The 21,317-nt window shown below is 34.4% G+C and overlaps 1 protein-coding gene across 4 annotated transcripts in view; it reads right to left on the bottom strand.

The window, feature by feature from the left end:
* LOC106876440 (uncharacterized) overlaps positions 1 to 21,317 on the bottom strand; it is a 195,197-nt gene that overhangs the window by 100,997 nt on the left and 72,883 nt on the right. For all 4 annotated transcript variants that reach the window (XM_014924998.3, XM_089351494.1, XM_089351493.1 and 1 more), the window contains one exon: positions 16,303 to 16,354. The gene's annotated coding sequence lies outside the window, so the exon portion shown is untranslated. The remainder of the gene's footprint in view (positions 1 to 16,302; positions 16,355 to 21,317) is intronic.

The following is a 21,317-nucleotide window of genomic DNA, read 5'->3' as shown; positions in this document are numbered from 1 at the left end:
CATATATATATATATATACATACCTTGTACTGATATCACATGATGACTGCAGAACAAGCATTACTGCAATAGAAGTGATTTTGTTGTCTTCCATGAAAAACATATCTGGCCAAGGAGAAATATTACTTTGCTTGGTAATAGGTGTGTGTTAGCAACACGAAGAACATCTGGCCATAGAAAATCTACCTCAATGAATTGTTTGAGATATGCAAGCCATATCTGTACCTATAGCATGCCTATTTTCTAATATATAACTTTGCAGAAAATATTTTCAAAATTATCTTAATCAAATTTAATACCAGCTTTCAGAGCAGTTTCAACATAGCTAAAGAATCTAAAAAGTAATTTTCTTTCCTTACATCAAAGTGTCTAAAGAGGAAGAATTGTAACCATAACTTCTTTCGCTTACACAAGACAGACAGAGAAATAGATAGAGTGGGGGGAATCATATTGGTTTTATTTATGTATAGTTTGGAAAATTGGAGACTAGTGTATTGTGAAATCAGATCAGACAGATTGGTTTGCAGAACTGTGTATGATATTTAGAGTGAAATTTAGGCTGTAAGTCTATGAGTGCAAAAGGGAGAAGTAAATGACTCTCTCTCTCTCTCTCTTTCATATATATATATATATATGATAAAATGGGAGCACAGCAAAGCCAACAATTTATAAAATACAGACTATGAAGTAGAATGAGAATGGAGCACTATTAAAGGTTTCCAGGAAGCAGGTTTTATTTAATCAAGTAAATAAATTTATTCTAAATGTGGTGCAACACAACATTAGTTCACCAGATATTAACAACAGAATGATATTTATTTGAATAAGTTAATGAGAGTCAACAATTACCAAGGTACAAAGCCATCTCTTCTTTGTATAATTTTATTAGCATTAAAAATAAGGAAATTCAAGGAAAGATGGACAGAGTCAGTGAGAATGAGTGTATGTTGATGAGATAGACAACTTGTAATTTGGGAGTTGTTCATAGGAATTAAGAGAGGGGATGTAGTTCTGCTTCCTTGAAATAACATTTATGTTCTTGTGTATTAAACATTATACCAGATTGCCTGACCTCCAGTGGAGGATACAGTGAAAGCCCTCATTAATGAATATCAAGAAGAAGTTGTTGATATAAGCAGTGGATACAAACGAAGGCAGAATGTGTCAACTGCACTGGAACAGCCAATAAGCTTATATCAAAGGCTAAGTATTTCAGCATAGTTATTTTACTGTAATATAACAACAAAGTGGCCAAAATATCATTATCAGAAGCAAATATATACGCCTATGCAGTATGACCAATGGGGAGCAGGTTCTGCCTTAGAGTTAAAACTGAAGTGGAGTTTTAAATACTCTTTTAAAGCTCATGATTTGTTGAAAACCAAAATCTATTGAATAAGCTTCAGATAAGTGTAGTTTACTGCAAAGAACTGTTTTCTTCATTATCTTTACCATTAGTTTAATGCTTATTTCCCCACATGAATGTGGGTAGGATGAGTCTGCTGAACAGTATATCCCCACCAGTATTGATCTTTTATGATCTCTTCTTTGAGACTTCACATCCTAAGATATGACTTCACTATTTTATTACAATCCCCCTCAGTGTATCATTTCCTTAAGTAACCTCCACCAGAAACATGTGATACATTCATTTATCACTCACTGTATATACCACTACATGTTATTCTAGATACTTTAGCTGAAACTCTAAATGCTCAGCTACTCTCTCAGATAACTTGTGCCCTATCCCTTCTGCTGGTGAATATTACACATCCATGCTTATTTCATTTATTTCCTGAATGCACAGCACAGAATTCTTAACATCTCTCTTCCTATATATTAAGCAAAGTTACATTTCAAATGGTATTAGGATTGTAAGCTATCAGTTACTAACTGGTATTTTGTTTTTGTCATGTTGCCCTTTAGGCCTTTGGACTTGAGTCCATGCTTCTACAATTAATAGACTTATTAATAGAAATTCTTTACAAACAAATCTTAGACTGAATCGTGCAAGAAAGAGCTTTTGTTTTTTTTTTAATGTGGTTGTAAATACTAATCTTTTATCTATATGTTTTACTTGTGTCAGTCATTGAACTGTGGCCATGCTGGAGCATCACATGAAGGACTTAGTCAAACAGATTAACCTCAGCTGAACTGCTAAGTGACAGGAACATAAACCAGTACTGGTTGTTAAGTAATGGTGGGAGAACAGACACAAAGACATACAAATATACAAGTTTTCACACGGTTTCCATCTACCATATTCCCTCACAAGGTACTGGCTGGCCTTGGGATATAATAGAAGGCATTTGTCCAAGGTGCTGTGCAGTAGGATTGAACACCAAACCACAGGGTTGCAAAGTGAGCTTCTTAACTGCACAGCCTTGCTTTTTTTACAATACTGTACTTTCTTAACCGCATAGTTATGACTGTACACTCATGTTAAAGAACATTGTTTAAAACTGCATAAAGTCTACATCAGTACAATTTTAGCAGCAAAATAAACAAAATCATACTAACCCAAACCAAACCTAACCAAAATAAAATTTAGAAACAACATTAGAAAGATTATCTGAAAGTAATGCATACTAATAAGATGAAGAATTTTTATAGCATATGTCTTATTTTTGCCATGTGTATGACTAATCTTCTCATTGCTCATATATTTATAATTTGTTTTGTTTTGTTATTCTTTGAAAAAACTTTTCCAGCAATAACAATTGATTTAAATAAAATCATTTCATAAATTTCTTTTTTGTCTTTTTTAAAATGAAATAAAATATCTAAATTTTATTAAAAGAAATACTTGTCAAATTGACAAACCTCCAAAAAATGTTTCTGGTGAAGTGTTGACTAACTAGTAACAATAATCAAATGTTATTTTGGTTCAAGTCTATCAAGCCTGAAGGACCTGCTCTTAAAATCATTCTATTTGTCACCATTATTCATTGAAACATAATTTTGTCATGTACACAAAAATAATTTTCTGAAATATTCAATTCATGGCTGAAAAAATAGTTGCATCAACAAAGGCATAAGTTATCAGATAGTATAATTGATACAAGATGGGTGTTTTATGTTCTGAGTTCAAATCCAGCTGAGATCAACCTTGTCTTTCTTTCCCTTGGTTTGTTCACATTACTACATAAAGAGCATAGGGCCAGTTTCCTGGTTTCTCTGGCATATATATTCCTCCTAGAACAGGAAGCTGGTTTGTCACAGGATTACTCATTTTGTTCCAGTTGAGTGGACTGGAGCAGCATGAACTGAGATGTTTTGCTCAAGAGCACAACACATCACCCAGTCCAGGAATCAAAACCACAATCTTACAATCATGAGTCCAACACCCTAACCACCAAGCCATGCACCTCCACTTTTTTTTTGCTTGAAGGTCAATAAAATAAAGTAACAATCAAGTACTGGGTTCAACATAACTGACTAATCTCTTCCACTCAAAATTGCTGGCCTTGTATCTAAATTAGAGATTATTATTATTATGGCTGAACTGTTAGAGCATTGGATAAAATGCCTTATAGTCTTTCTTCCGGCTCTTTACATTCTGTGTACAAATCACACAGAAGCCAATTTTGCTCCCATTCCTGTAGGGTTTATAAAACAAAGTACCAGTCCAATAATGGGGGCAATTTAACTGACTAACCCCTTGGATTTAAAAATAAAAATGTTAAGTTATTGAATATTATTTTGAAATGCATAAGAAAGAATATAGCATTAAAAACTCTAGGATTAGTAGATACATCAGCCAATGAAAAGGCTTAAGCTAAGAATTAAAAAATTCCAGACAGGTGGTAAGAAGTTTGCTTCCCAACCACATGGTTCTGGGTTCAGTGTGTGGCACTTTGGCTAGGTGTCTGACAATAACCTAAGGCTAATCTAAATCTTGTTGAGTGGATTTGGTGGATGGAAACCGAAAGAAATCTGTTGTATATGTGTGTGTGTGTCTTTGTGTATGTCACCGTGTCCCATAGCTGGTTGTTGACAAACTTTTCTGCTTTGTAAGGATAATTTAGCCGATGTTTCTACTGCTCTAATGGTGTCTCTGCGTTCGAAAATAAATTATCAATGTTGATGTGCTTACGTCCCCCTTGGTAGCTCAGCAAAAGTGACTGATAGAATAAGTACCAGGTTTTACAGAAAAATAAGAAGAACTGGGGTTTCAACTAAAATCCTTCAAGGTCCCCCAGCATGACTGAAACAAGTAAAAATAAAGTAATTTGTTATCTGGTATCTTTCACATGTTTCAGTCCTGTATTACATTTTTAAGAATAACAAAAGAATGTGAGAAACTATGGAGGATACTAAATGGTTACCAATTTGATCACATACAGTTCTAAGTTCAATCCCAGGCAAGGCATTAAAGTCAATCACAAAACACCTGAAAAAGGCTGGAGTGTACATAGCCAAAATGTAGTGAAAAAGTAACAACCAAGATAAGAACACCACTCCAACTAATACATGATATAAGTTAATCACATTATGGCTCAATATGTGAGTTTGTGTAAGCTTCAAAATTACTTAACACTTATTGATAGCTGGTATTTCTACATCGTGAGACTCTGATGAAATCTGAGAACTCAGATGGTAAGGAAGGAATGACCATGACATAAAGGAGATAAGTGTCTAAGCAGCAAAACAGCAGATTTCATATTTTTGAGGGGTAAGTTTAATTATTGTCAAGGCTGTTTCATTTATCAAATGTGTAGAAGAATTTTAACTGGAAACACTCAGTGAATTTTAATTCTTAAATGTTAAGAAAAGAGGGTCTTATCAAAAAGGGCTGTTTTTCTTTCTTTTTATTTTGTCATTACAGGGTGATCTGTCTGCATCAGTACTACTTGATTAGATGTGTGGTACTCAGCTAACTGAATGTTAGGATACTAATGTACTTATATCACAAATTAGGTATGGTTTAGGTCAAAACTGCTAAAGAAAAGGCTAGCCACCTGATAGGAAGCTTTCATTCATCAACACGCTACACCCAATGAACTGTATATCCTGCTCCAGTTTCTTCTAAGTGCTACTACAAATTTGATAACTATAAAGAACACATTTACCTACATCCAACTACCTTCTTTCTATCACACCTCCTAGACACAATATATTAAACACTTTACCCAATCATTCTTCCATAAAACAGCTTCTCTCTGGTATTTCCCTATTACATATATTTTCCTTTCAATCACTAACCTAACCAAACATTAAATACATTAACATTTTCTACTTTAAGAATATTATTGGTATTGGTGTTATGTTCTTGCATCAGCTTGAAATCACTTGTGTCTTACTGATTTAACAAACTAAAACAAAAAAAGAAAAAGAACTGTAATCTTCCCAAGAAAAGTTGGCAGGTATAAAATTATATAATTAGACACCATTTTTCAATTAGTATCATTTGATTAAGGTCCCATTATATCGTTGCTATCAGACAGTTTACAAGATATTGTAACCTTTTGGTGATCTTTGGTATAACTAAGGAAAGGGCCATATTGAATTAATATGGATAGAATCAACAAGTAGTTCATAGGGAGTTTAAACTGCTTGTTCATTATCTCAATCTTCATAAACATAAACAAACTGCATGCAAGTCACTAGGAACGACACTACTATAGAATTCTCACAAGACACCAAGTTCCAACACATCCAACATGTTAGTTTTGTAACTAAGAGAAATAGTGAATAATCTTCACATCCTCTTTTGCTCGTTTCAGTTGTTTGACAGTGGCCATGCTGGAGTACTGCCTTTAGTTGAACAAATCGACCCCAGGACTTATATATACACACACACACACACACACATACAGATACACATATATGATGGGCTTCTTTCAGTTTCTGTCTACCAAGTACACTCACAAGGCTTTGGTCAGCTTAAGGCTATAGTAAAAGTCACTTGCCCAAGGTGCCATGCAGTGGAACTGAACCCAGAACCATGTAGTTGGGAAGCAAGCTTCTTACCACACAGCCACATCTGTGCATGTATTAATATAATTTCAAACATAGGAACTTGACCAAAAATTTTAACAAGTATCTAGCCCTATATGTCTATTCCAGATGTTTAATGGTACTTTATTCTATCAACCCAGGAAAGATGAAAAGCAAACTGATTTTGGCAGGATCAGAACTTAGAACAAAAAGAACTGGAATAGAAAATGCAATCTACACCCTTCACATGCATAATATGGAAGTCAATTATTCTAACTTGTGAGAGATAAAACTGCTGTTCCAAAGTATAGTTACATTTGTCTGATGAACATAATATTCTACCAGGGAAAAAATACAAAAATAGATTACAAAATATAGTTAAGAGATGAGCATAAATATGATAGAGACAGCTGCTGCCATACAATGTCTCTAGAAAAACCACATTTAGCATAATTCTAGCATTAAGACAAACACAAGTGTTTCTTTTTGTATTAATTCCTGGCCTAAAATGAAATGTATCTAAAGCCATTTGTTGATTACATATTTTAAAAGCCTACAGTATTTATGAAAAATAATACTTCCAGAACTAATGAATTTCAATCAAGTCAGAAGAAAGGAAAGTGGTGGTTGTGGTGAGGCTTAGAATATATCAAGTATGAGTAAGAAAAATAGCATTCTAATCGCTTCAAAGGAAGCAGCTTGATTGAGACATCTGTTTTTAAAAATGTGACATTGCATGAGAAAGCTGACCACTGAAATGTGAACTTGTGACCTGGATTCTATGTCTTTTTATGCTTGAATTGTTTGTTTGAGAAAATATCAAGCCAATGATTCAAGCATAAAGGACAACATTTAGTGACACTAAAAAAGACATTTATCTTTAAAAAAAAAAATAGATAAAAAAAAAACTATGTTTACTCTAGGTCATGTGGTTAAGTTTGCTTCCCCATTACATGGTTTTGGGTTCAATCCCACTGCATGGCACCTTAGACAAGTTTCTTTTATAGCTTCAGACTGACCAAAGCCTTGGAGTGGATTTGGTGGATGGAAGTTGAAAGAAGCCCATTATATATATATGTGTATATATATATATATATATATATATATATACACATATATATATATATACATACACACACACACTTGATATTGTGTGTTAGCTTTAAATGAGTGAATGAGTGTCATTGTCATGCAAGCAGTGTCGTTCATTTCCAACATTCAGCTGAAACATACATGGCAATAAAGAAATATTATCTTGCCTGGAAACAGATGTAGGTTGCTGACATGCAGGGTATCTACCCTAACTCAATAAACTCTATCCAACCAATGCAAGCATGGAAAAGTGGATGCTAACACACTGCTGATGAAGGAGCAGGCATGGCAGTGAGCGATAAAACTGCTGTTCCAATGCATAGCTACATTTGTTTGATGAACATAATATTCTACCAGGAAAAAAATACAAAAATAGATTACAAAATATAGGGATCTTGTTCAAAACAGGGGCACCAGTATTTTCTTAACGAAACACTAATGAAACACTTTGAAACTTGGGACACTGGTAGAATGTGTCATATAAAACATCTTTTCCTCTTAGTCTTCTTAACAAAAAAACGTACATCGCAAGTTATTTCATGTTAAAGTTGTCGTATTTCTGTAATTTCAACTAATCACTGACGTCTATTCAAGTGAATAGAGTTACTGCTGGGCGGTCATAAAAATGTTATTCCCTGTGACATATTTCATCCGGTTTAATCGTAATTTATACGCATATATTGTTTATATAATAAATTATGCTGTGCGTATCTATGTGTGTAACAATTTTAGAGTTCGGATTCTAGAGTTAGGGTTAGGGTTAGGGGATTAATACGATATACACCGTTACAGCGCTAACTGTTTTCAACTGAATAGACGTCAGTGATTAGTAGAAATTATCGAAATAAGACAATTTTTTACATGAAATAAATTCGAATACAAAAATTTTTTTCTGTTCTATAACACAAAATAGATAAGTATACGAAGTTTGAAAGTCTTTCCGTACCAAAAACACTACATAAAACATAAATGAAAACTGGTGCCCCCGTTTTGAACAAGATCCAAATATAGTTAAGAGATCAACATAACTATGATAGAGATAGCTGCTGCCATACAATGTCTCTAGAAAAAACACATCTTGCATTAATTTTAGCATTGAGACAAACACAAGTGTTTCTTTTTGTAATGATTTGTGGTCTAAAATGAAATGTATCTAAAGCCACTTCCAAATTACCCAACACCCTGGGTGAGTGTATTTTACTATAGCTCTGGACTAACCAGAGCCTTGTGAATTGATTTGCTTAGATGGAAAACAAAAATGCCCATTGTGTGTGTGTGTGTTTACAATAGAGCTTCTTCAGAAATCCCTGAGCTACAAGTAATGGCATTATCTCATTTCTCCTGTCAATAAAGTGCCTGCAGGTTTTGCACCTTCAAAGGCATGTGAAATAAGAGCTCCCTCCCTTGAAATGTGGTAAGGGTTAGCAACAGAAAAGGCATCCTACTGTAAAACTACACCTCAATAATATATTTGCTTAATCTAAGCCAGGATAGAAAAACAGACATAGAAATGAATGAACACACACACATATTATATATATATATATATATATATATATATATACACACACACACATACATATACACACACACACATAAATACATACATACACACATACATATGCATATACACACACACATATATATACACTCACATACAAAGAGGTTATATATATATATATGAATTATACAATCTATTTCCACTTTACAAATTAAGTTTCACTTAAATTCTAGAAAAGTTGCATTATGGTAACAATCTTGTAATTCAAGCATAATTTTTAAAAACTTTTAACACATTCTCATTTATAACAAATTTGATAAGATACTATGTTGAGTATTAAATACTCTGTGTCAGTATTTTATTGTTCAGAAATGTATATCTTACTATATTTTTTATCTTGCATAGATCTTTCCTCTCTCTTTGATGTAGTTTCTGAGTATATAAAGATTTTATGCAAATAGGAATGGCAGAAATAGCACAGAGTAATGAGCTGACTTAGTCATTTTACACAAATTAGATGCATTTTATTTATCTAAACAGGATTAGTTTTGCCTGGCATTCCTTCATCTATCTATACTATATATAAAACAGAGATGTGTGTGTAATCGCTTTTCACGTGAAATCGACTTCACCAAATGCTTCCATACTTGTAATGCATGAATAATTTGACCTCGGATAAATCTTAGGCTCTTCATTTGATTTTTTTAATTAAAAATAAATAATATTGCTTTATATTTAAGATTCACTTCTTTAAAAAGGTTCCTCAATGTCAACTTCCGGTATTGACGTAACAACCGCAAAAAGGTTCACTCTCTATTTTGTGTGTTCGTGTGTATGAGAGAGAGAGAGAGAGAGAGAGAGAGAGAGGAGAGTAAATACTACATACACACCGCTCTCTCACTCTGTCTCACACACATACACACGCACACACACACCCCTTCACTCACTCACACTCTGTCTCTTACAAACACACACATACATAAATGTATACAAACATATTTACAAAGACACACATATGTATGCGCGCGCGTGCGTGTTTGTAAGAGACAGAGTGTGAGTGAGTCAAGGGCTGTGTTGTCATATGCATACATCCAAAGATGTATGTATATTTATGCATGTACGTATACATGACAACAAACCTCTCTCTCTCACTCACACTCTGTCTCTTACAAACACACACATACATAAATGTATACAAACATATTTACAAAGACACACGTGTGTATGCGCGCACGCGTGCGTGGGGGGGTTCCACAATCGCCATTTATTTCAATTACTCTTCTGAGGATATTCACGTAAATCATTTTTTTCATTTAATCCCCATTTTAATTTTCGTAAAAGTTTCCAAGTACCAATGAGGCTTTTCGGCACATCTTCAATTTTCCCCATTCATGAGAGGCGCCCAGCCATCATTCATCTGAGAGTCCATCTACAGAATGTCCTCAAATTTCTATGCAGCATATTTTGCTTTTTTTCTTCAAGTATATAAACAACAATTTCATTCCCGAGCAACGCCGGGTGCCTCTGCTAGTATTTAATAAAATGTATACCAGTAATATACCAGGCTAGCTGACTGACTACATTCCTTTCCATTAAACAAGGAAGAAAACAATTTTATGTAAATGACTGATAAGCATGAAGAAAAATATCAGTGAGCATAAATTAATATTTAAAAGAATAGGATTGAATTAACAAGGACAAACTTTATCAAGATAAAATATGAATGATACTGTGCAAAAGTAAATTATAATTTACTATACTCACCATCAGCAGATGGCAGGAAGGCTTTAAGTATCCATATTAAAACAGGTAGATGTGAAAAAGAGAAATCAGCGAGCTAAGACCTGTAGTATCTATTATACTGGAGCAAGGGAAGGTATAGAGAGCTTTTAGTAATAGTACTAAGTTAAACTATGGAATGACTATCTCTGTCACAGGTCAAAGAATGAGATGGCCTTCAAATAAGGTCAGCTGTGAATAGATCAGATAAGTAGTCATAGGTCAACTGCTGCTGAATCCTGTGTGCCTCATAAAATATTTGATGTGTAAGTACATAAAAAAACACCTCAGCCAAAACACTTCAACAACCAGCTGTCAAAAGAAATTGAGTCCTCTTCCATAGTTATTGCTAGTCACAGGTTAGTAGTGATCAAGCCAGACCTACAATTAAAAGTAGTCCAATGGTGACCACCCTGTCTTAATTTTTTTCTAGACATAGTACATCTATGACTACATTATACAACGTGTCCCTTTTTTTTTAAAGATTAGGCTCTCACTTCAGGAATATCTTGTTGCTATTTCTAGCAGGTTGAGCAATCAAGGATCTTTTAGCTATGTCTTTTCCTTATGCTTTCATAAATTCAACCCTTTAGTATTTAATCTGGCCATATCTGCGCAGATATTCTGCCTACTTTATATTCAAACTGGTCAGATCCGGCCTCTCACATCTACCCAACATTTGTCATTCTAAGCATAAACAATAATGCTGCTGAAATCTCAAAACTATGAGATAATGCATGATTAATTCAAAATAATGTGAATAAATAAGCACTACATTTGGCAGAATAAGCTGAATGCTAAAGGGTTAAACATACTGAAGGAGAGAGAGAGAGAGAGAGAGAGAGAGAGAGAGAGAGAGAGAGAGAAGAAAGAAAGAGAGAGAGAGAGAGAGAGAGAGAGAGAGAGAGAGAGAGAGAAAGAAAGAAAGAGAGAGAGAGAGAGAGAGAGAGAGAGAGAGGTTGATTTCAAACATATATCTATAAGGAATATAAGAAGTAAAGAAACATTGATGTATCTAAAGCAATGATATATTATAGTGTTTGATGAAAAATTCCATTATTAAATGCTGGATCTATGTTTAAGTACTGCTTAAATGAGGAGAGGTGGGACAGAGGATTTCAATGGAAGAAGGATTTTTGTTATTAATTGAGGGTAGAGAATAAGACAAAATGCTTCACGGTATTTAACCCTCTAGCATTCAGATTACTCTATCAAATGTAATTATTATTTATTCACATTGTTTTGAATTAATCATTTATTATCTCATAGCTTCAACAATCACGGTGGTGCTCCAGCATGACTGCAGCCACTTGACTGAAACGCATAAATAAATAAATAAATAAATTAGATGATGTGATAAATAATTTTTAGAATGACATTGCAGGGTAGGTCTGAGAGGTCAGATCTGGCAACTTTGAACCTAAAACAGGTGGAATATTCTGAGCCAGAAATGGTTTCTTTAAATGCTAAAGGGTTAATTTGATCGTAGATTCTGAGTCTGGATCCTGTTTGGATCAACCTTGCCGTTCATCCTCTCAGCATCAATAAATTAAATGCTAGTCAAATATGGTGGTTGATTTCATCAGCAATATCCCTTTCTTCTATTTCCCTAAATGTGTGACATTAAACTTAAAATGCATTGATGATCAATTGGAGAGGGAATGATCCAAGACCTTTGCAAGGAACCTAATCAAATATAGGTGAAGTAGATTGATGTTTACAGAAAAATGTGGGAAGGGAATTTCATAAATCTAGAGAGAGAATGATTAACTGAGAAGTTGTTATGTCTCAAAGCTACTGCTATCTAGCACCTTCGGATGATCTCTACTCAACCGCTACACACTCCTACCACGGCCAGACTACCTCTATTTATATGTCTTGGGAGATCCTACTTCTTCGCCTGTGGGTGTTGACACAACAGAAGCAAAGTGCAGGATCTGTTTAGTGGGGACTGAAACTCTGCAGGGATGTTGATAGGAGGGTGTTTTGAGTGGATAGTATTGATGAGCGAGTCTTTTCTAAATAGACAGAGAGATTATTTTAGATGTTTCTACAATATTTGAGAATGTAGTAGTAGTACCATTCTAGATATGAAAGTAGATCAGTGACTAATCAGGATAGAAGTCGTTTTGGCCAAGGAAATCTTGTCGTTATGCTATTGTCGTCGTTTAACGTCTGCTTTCCATGCTAGCATGGGTTGGACGATTTGACTGAGGACTGGTGAAACCAGATGGCTACACCAGGCTCCAATCTGATTTGGCAGAGTTTCTACAGCTGGATGCCCTTCCTAACACCAACCACTCAGAGAGTGTAGTGGGTGCTTTTATGTGTCACCCACACGAAGGCCAGTCAGGCGGTACTGGCAATGGCCACGCTCATTTCGCTCGAGAAACCTCATAAATGTCATGTGTGTTAAGTAGGTAGAGAAGTTCCATTTTCTTATGGTCATTTTCACAAATGATAGGAGGAAGAACTGGATGCAAGAATTGCTGCAGCAGATGCAATATGCCAGTTTCAACATTCAGTTATCAGAAGGAAAGGATGTGAAAAAGCCAAACTCTCTAACATCAATTTAATTTTTGAACCTACCCATACCTATAAGCATGAATCTTGAATAGTGACTGAAAAAGTATGATCACAAATACAAACAGCTGATCTGGAATAAAGTTACTTCATAGGGTGCATAACTCAAAGCTCAAGAAACCACTCCAGGTTCAGCCATTACTTTTCCACAATGAGAGGTCACATCTCTCAACATTGGATTTTGTTTTCCTCTTTTTTTCTTTGAATAATAATTGCCATTTTTACAAGCCATCATTTAGTTATTTAAAATAGGTGGCCTTTGTACTCAGGTGAGTGTTTTGAAAGAAGGATTTTGAAGAAAACAAAATTAGAATCTTTTTTAATGTGAAACACATAGTTCTTAAATATCTTTTATTTTTTGCTTATTTCAGTAGTTCAGTAAAAGAGACCAACAAAATAAATACCAGGTTTAAAAAAAGGTACAGGTAAATATTGGTAAGTGATTTGTTAAACAAAATAATTGATTTGTTTAACTTTAAGGCGTTGTCCCAACATGGCCTCCGTCCAAAGACTGAAACCAGTATAAGATAAAGAATACAATTTGTAAACCCTTGTTATTCTATAATCAGATCTATTTTTTTAAATATGGAGATATAGGCACAGGAGTGGCTGTGTGGTATGAAATTTGCTTCCCAGCAAAATAGTTTAGGGTTCAGTCCCTCTGTGGGCATGTGTTTTCTACTATAGCCTCAGGTTGACCAAAGCCTTATGAAGAGATTTGGTAGATAGAAACTGAATGAAATCAGTCATGTAAGTGAGAGTCTGTGTGTGTTTGTCCCCTACCAAACTTGACAACTGGTGTTGGTGTGTTTACGTCCCCTGCAACTTAGCAGTTCAGCAAAAGAAACCAAAAGGATGAGTGCCAGGCTTAAAAAAAGAAATAGTGGGGTCGATTCTATTGACTAAAACTCTTCAGAGCAGTGCCCCAGCATGGCCACAGTCTAATGACTGAAACAAGTAAAAGACAAAAGATAAAAAATGTCGCTAAACTTTTGTGCTGCCTTTTAGATATGGTAGAATCTGAAGGGTGTGAAAAATATGACCAACCTCAACCACACTAACAACACATACATCACAATATGTCATCTGTCTATATGATGACAAGTTTTCTACTCCACTTTTCTTATTTGTTCTCATTCTTCTTATTAGCTACCTTCTATTCTCTTCTTTTCCCCACTCTCAGTTCTTCATTCTGCAATCTATTATTTCCTCTTTTACTCCATCTTTTTCCTTTACATTTCTTTTTTACTCCAACTTTTAAGAAAGGCTAGGAGTCCTCAAGCCACTCACTATAAAGGCAACCTATCAAGGAGATTAGACTTTCTCAGGTAAATGAAAGAGGTACGAGATTAAAATGGTGGTAAGGTAACAAAATACAAGTTCAGTAGTTGTTGAAAGAATATTCAGCCAACAAAAATCACTGCCAAAATCAATATACTAAAGAGGAAACATATATGGATTAGCAGATAATGTGCTGCTACTGTGCATAGTAAGGGTGGTATCAAGTTTGAGTAATGTTAGTTCTCCTATTAAGCATAAGCAATATTACCATCCTTTTTTTGTGTAGTCAATAGATAATATGTATATGATGACAAGTAGAGCTTGAAAAGTTGGAAGGATGTTGAAACATAGGTATCTTCACATATGTTGTGTACAGGAAATGAGATTGAGAGGTTCTTAGCTCGGTCCAGTCATGGGAAGAAGCAGGTTTGTAAGTTATTTTAGGTAAGTAATAATTGCAAAACTGGTGAACTATTTGAAGGGAAATGGGAAATAAACAATCAATGCAGTCAGGATGAGAAATAGGTAATGATTAAGTTCATTACAAGCAATATAACAGACTCCGTAATATTTGTATATGGTGTAAAAAGAAATAAAAAAAAAAAAACTTAATAGGTAATTATCATTCCAAGATAGGTGAGAAAATCTCTCTCCACACACACACACACACATATATATATATATATATATATATACACACATACATGCACACACACACATGGGGTGGGGACTGAAAAGTTAAGGGTATCGCGAAAGGTCTCGTTGGAGGCCCAACCTTTTGAGTTCTTTTACAGGGCTTAGAAAACCTGAAAGATTTCCACAATAGCTGTGTGAATCTGAGAGGGAGATATGTAGAATAAAATGATAATTAACTGATCCTCCTGTATTTTCTTTTACTCAAAGTAAGGAACTTTTCAGCACCCCTCATGTATGTGTGGGTGTATGTATGTATGTATGTATGTATGTATATATATATATATATATATAAATATATATATATATATATATATAGAGAGAGAGAGAGAGAGAGAGAGGGAGAGAGAGAGAGAGAGAGAGAGAGAGAGAGAGAGAGAGAGAGAGAGAGAGAGAGAGAGAGAGAGAGAGAGAGAGAGAGAATAAAAAACAGGAGAAAAAAGTCAATTGAACAGAGTGAATATATTAGGTTCACACTCAATGAAAGTTTCAAATAGAAAAATAGAAATGTTTTCAGCATGGCTCAAAGAGAAAAAAAAGTCCGGTGAGGAGGAAAAGGAGGAAGGAAGAGATAGTCCTGGAAAAGGATGCGTGTCTTTACATAGTCGAAAATGAAAAAAATATATATTCATATTTAAATATGTATTGATGAATGGAGGACCATGGAAATACTGTAGAAACCAATGAACAAAGACATCCAAAGAAAAGTGATGTAGAAAGGGTTAGGAGTATAAACTGGAACTGAGTACTGTCTGACTCAATATAGTTTTGTAATAAATTGAAAGTGAAAGTAAGGGAAATAGAAGACCCTACCACCAAAAATAAAAAAAAAAGCAAAATGACTGTATATATATCAGTTTGTTTTCTGTTACTGTTTGTGTAATTTTGAGGTTTTAAAACAAATAATTAATTCCAGAAAGAAAAGGCATACACAAAATGTAATTCGAAAAAGTAAATTATTATATTACAGCAAAGCCTGGTCAGTGAATATAGAAAGATGTAGGTGTAATATTTACTTCTGAGAAAAACTGAAGTAGGAGAGTACCTGGTCATGAAAAACACTAGTAGGAAATGGGGATGCTGGCATAAATGAATAGAAGGGAATGGATGATACATGCTGGATGGAAGATTTAAATAGTAGCAGACCAAAGATCTCTTGAAGAGTAGTAGTTATATCAAATATGAAAGAATGGCTCTTCGTGTTGCTGAATCAAGGCGATGTTGTATTCTTATCCAGATCATGTTAGTAAAGATTTATAACTTTTTAACCTCACCATCACTATATTCTTTTAAAAATTACCCTGTGTTCATCTTAAGTGAATGGTTTGGATAATTTGTTAGAGAGAAAAAGTAAAATATCTGTCATTAAGGTCTAATTGTGGTTTGGGGACAAAAATACTTAGAATGTGCTTGAAACTATCAAAGTAACTTACTATAATGTTGACTCAACATGAAAAACACATATTCTTCATAATTTTTCTTGCACTAGAAAAAAAAAAAAAAAAAGAAAATTTAATCTTAATCATATTGTTGAAAACTCTGAAAGAGAAAAAATAATCTTATACCTCCAAAAAATTTCATTGTTGATATATTGACAGTCTCTATTTCTTTAAATAGGAATTTACAAATATCAAATTTTATTCAAATTAAAATCAAGACAAGATATTAATCTCTTGACAAAAATCTTATGAAATTCATTTTGTTTACTCTACCTTAAACCCTTATTGACATACACCACCTTTGTTTCAATTAATTTTGAAAATAATGAAGAACTGAGTAAAACTGCCAAATCAGACTGGAGTCTGGTGCAGCCTTCCAGCTTGCCAGCCCTGGTCAAGCTGTCCAACCCATGCCAGCATGGACAATGGATGTTAAATGATGATGATGATGATGAATTTTGTCATTATTATGATGGTGTTTAGAATACAATTTTAATATGAAATTTTGTTGGAAAGTTTTAATTTAGATCACTTTAAAACATTAAGAATTTTTCAGGACCAAGTGTGGTCTCAAGTATGGTGGTATCAAAAGGTAAAAATCCCCTTCAATATATTTGAAATCATTTTTCATAAAAGGAGACAGTAAGTATAAAAGAGAATTTCAAAATAATGCATTATATAGTTTAGATTATACAATATATTTTTGAATTATTATAAACCGAGGTTAAAAGTAATCAAATCCTGTATTCAGTGCCAAATCATCATTACTAGATCCGTTTCTTGAAACTTATTCTTTCTCCGAATACATTTTTCTTCTTTAAAGCTTTACAGACTATCTTGGAAAATCAATCAAGAGTTTTCTTTAAAAGAGCAACAAAGCTATGACTTGAACTGTTAACTGAAATAAGTAACACATTAATTAAATCAATTTTCTTTACAATTGAATCTCACACATTAACAAGCTGGTTATCTCACAAAATAGACTATCTAGAAAAACAAGTTTAAATTTCATCATAGATGTATAATATTTACACTAAGAGAATCACTTATTTTGAAGTTTTTAATGGTTCAACTTACAAACTTAAATGTATTTTTCTTTTACCAAATATCAAATGAAACACAGAGGAGGTAAAACAAAGTTTTCATGAATGAACAATCATCATTGAAAACATCACTTAACATCCACATTAACATGCATGCAGGAGTCAAATGGAATTTGTTGAGGCCTATTTACTATAGCTGGATGCCCTTCTTGTCACCAGCCTTCACCTGTTTCCAAGCAAGGTAATATTTCCTCATAACCAGATATGTTTTTCATGGAAAACTGAAAACAAACATCACATGGATGATGGAAGTTCATTTACACCTATTGCATGATGTCATCATAAGGCTACTCACTAACACATATACAATGGGCTTCTTTCAGTTTCTATCTACCAAATCCACTCACAAGGTTTTGGTTGGCCTGAGGCTATAATAGAAGAGACCTGCTCAAGGTGTCACACAGTAGGATCGAACCCAAGACCACATAGATGAAAAGCAAGCTTCTTCATTACACAACTAATGTCTGCACCTTTGTATTTATACTACAACAGTCATCCACACCTATACATTTAGATATGTTGAGAATGGGTGCAGATTGGAATTTCTTTTATGAAGCCACAAGCAACAGGGTTAATAAATGGAACTTTACTCACTTCATAGATATTACATGATGGCATAACTCAGATTGAACTGATGATGTCATACATCACCAATTATTTAGTGCCTTTAGAATACCCTCTCTCCTCACACATTCCCATCTCTCACTTCCCTATACACTCTTGCAACTACCACACATGCAAGGTTCCTCATTCCCACCCACTTTTACTCACCTCATACCTTGAGGGCCCACCCAGACATTTCATTACCATTATTTTTATAACTTTCTAGCTCCACCTGATCACTCCCACCTTCTCTTTTAAAATATAGGTAGTCTTGTGGCTCCTTAACAACAAGAAACTTGTTCTGCTCTAGCCCCTTTTATTATACTTCAACCCTTCATTTTCTAGTATTAAGCAAACACCCTTCAGAATTTCAGAGTCTTGCAAGCTGCATGGCAACCTTACTAGTACTGGTGACACGAAAAAACAAAATATCCAGTACCTGCTGTAAAGTAATAGGTGTTAAAAAGGGCACCCAGCTGTAGAAACCATGCCAAAGCAGACATTGGAGCACAATGCAGTCCTTAAATCCATGCCATAATGCAAAACGAACTTAAAATGATGATGATGATGATAACATGCTAAATTGAGAAAACCATTACAATACACATATTGATATATTTGATAAAGTGTGGCATGCAAACATTGAAGTAACTAAGCTTTTCTCAGGATTGTATTGGAAACTAATTACCCAGTACTGGAGCTTCTTCACTGTCTTATATCTATTATCTTGTGTTGGAAGCACCCTCTCTATTCTTGTTTCATCTATTGCAGCATACTCTAGCAATTCATCATCTATAGAATGTAGCTTTCATGTAACATACCTCCTTTTATTGTTTGGATTTTAGATTATTATTTATAAAACAATAATGTGCATGATTGATAATCCCTACCTTTACTGAAAAAAATCTTTAGTCTCATCCATCACCACAGACTAAATGCAGTGTGTCTGATTGTGGCAGATTAATTTGATATGGCTGTAGAAGATACTATTACCTGTTGGATGCATATAGTTTGTTGGGGAAATAGAAAAAAAAAAAGCATTTCAAGGCATTTGATATTTTGCAGTTTTGCCTTGCAGAAAGAGATAGAACCTTTGATGATGTTCCTATCATTTGAAGTTTTCTGCAGTAGAGGGTAATGGCTAGAAGCACAGGAAGGTCTGTATTCAGGACTATTTTGCTGCTTTCCTGAAAAGTTTCCCGAGACAGTTTATATGGAGATTCAGTGGTGGTTGTTATTTGCCACAGATCAGCCCAAATTAAGCAAATCTTTGATTGAAGATATTGCGGCCAACACCATCCTACCTTTTTGCCAATGTGTTCTTCCTTTTTTTTTTTTTTGCAAGATGGTAAGGCATGATCTGAAGGAATTTGGTAGTTATTTCCAGTAGATCAAGTAACTCAATGACACAAGCAAACTGTCCGGATCTGGCTTACATACAACAGTTCTATCAGTACAACACCTCTCTAACGATGTGAAGAGGTATAAAGATAAGATTTCATATCTCTGAGACAAGCTTCAATAGTCCACTAACATGAAGTCATGCACTTTTCCACCCTGTTCATATTCTGGCTACTATGTTTTTGGAACACCACCTCCACAGTTAATTAGGTCACGTAGATAAGAGAACCTACTGACAGTCACTATGGAGCCTTCTGAGCATTTTAAAGAGTTTATTTCTCAGGTGCTCTTATTGCTAATTACTGCTGTACATCTGAAGCTTTCCTTCTCTGTCAGCATACCTATGGATTCCCCAGTGCAAAACAGCTACAGTTTATACTAAGCATGGAAAAGTAGACATTAAAATGATGATAATAATGGTGATGAATTAATATTTGCAGATCATAGTTACCTTTTTGTTAGAGGAGACCTACACACACACACATACACAGAGGGTGCAATGGGTAAATTGTCACAGTTTTATATTTCTAATTTCACACATGCATATTGTTCATTGTACACAGTATAGTAGGGTCAGTTGGGTACCATCTGTGAGAAAAACAGCACTATGACACAATTAACTCTGCCAGAAATTTGGAAACAATATACTGTACTGCTTGGCATTCATGCCAGAAGCTCAAATTTTAGTACATTTAAAGCATGTAATATTGACCCAACTTTACATAATAAGATCTGGGGTGATTTTTGAGACATGTTTTTGGAAAGAACTGCATCTTATATATCCCATTAAATACAATACTTAACTGTTATAAAGTCAAACTTTACAGTTAAATTCAGCATAATTCCTTAGCTTTTTACTTTTTTCCATATGGAGTTCCTATTTTCTCCTTTATTGTATAATATAGAGTGTAGCATAGAGACTTGTCTTCTTGCTAATTAAAACTTTCGTCTTTACTACATTTACTTTCAAACCTCCCACTTCTAGGCCTTGTTTCCACCACTGAAATTTCTTCAACAGATTCAGCTATGAGAACTATGTCAACAGCTTACAGAAGTTCCTATGGACAGCCAAGTCTTCTCTTTATAACCTGAAGAACTATAATATAATAAACAAAAGTGAACTGAGAATTACACCCTAATGGACACTAGGAACTAATGGACACCCTAATGGACACCAGGAACTCATTGCCAACTCACACTTTGTTGAAAACATCTCTGAACATGGTTTGTGTGGATCTTAAGGGTCATTCATCTACACCTAGCTTTTTTTTTTTTTTGTAGTTTTAGTGACCATTAGACAGGACAGAGTGGAACCCTATCAAGGGCTTTCCTTAGATCAACAAATGCTAGATAGTAGCTTATTCTTAGTTAAGAACTTCCACTTTAGTTGCCTCATTAGTAAGAGAGCATTAGTGGTAAACTCTCAGTGCACAAACCCAAACTGCATCACATCAATAATTGTGCTATAATTCTGTTACTTTTGAAACTTGGTTAATCTCGATACCTTTATAGTAGTTGATGATGATGCTATATCATTCATATCCCTGTACAACTTGGTTGACTATGCAGGGAGGCTAGTGTGAGCATGGTGTTGTGATGAGATCATTATCATCATCAGCTGTGATGAGATCACTGTCATTTACAATTGAGGTAGTTTGCAAATGGGCCTCAGAGAAAAAGTCATTTTGCTTAAACTGTCAGTCCTGATTGGGGTGTATATATATATATCTATATATATATATATATATATATATATATATATATATATATATATATGTGTGTACTTCAACCACATAAATCATTATTACTGTTGTATTGCCTTTAAACTAGTGAAAGCTTAATTAGCCTTTTACATCTTCTGACTGTCTCAGTTACTTCATCTATACATTTCTCTCTGCCGAC

The sequence above is a fragment of the Octopus bimaculoides genome, chromosome 4, assembly GCF_046866305.1.
Source record: "Octopus bimaculoides isolate indiv1 chromosome 4, ASM4686630v1, whole genome shotgun sequence".
Classification (NCBI taxonomy): Eukaryota; Metazoa; Mollusca; class Cephalopoda; order Octopoda; family Octopodidae; genus Octopus; species Octopus bimaculoides.
This window is presented reverse-complemented; position numbering and strand designations above follow the sequence as displayed.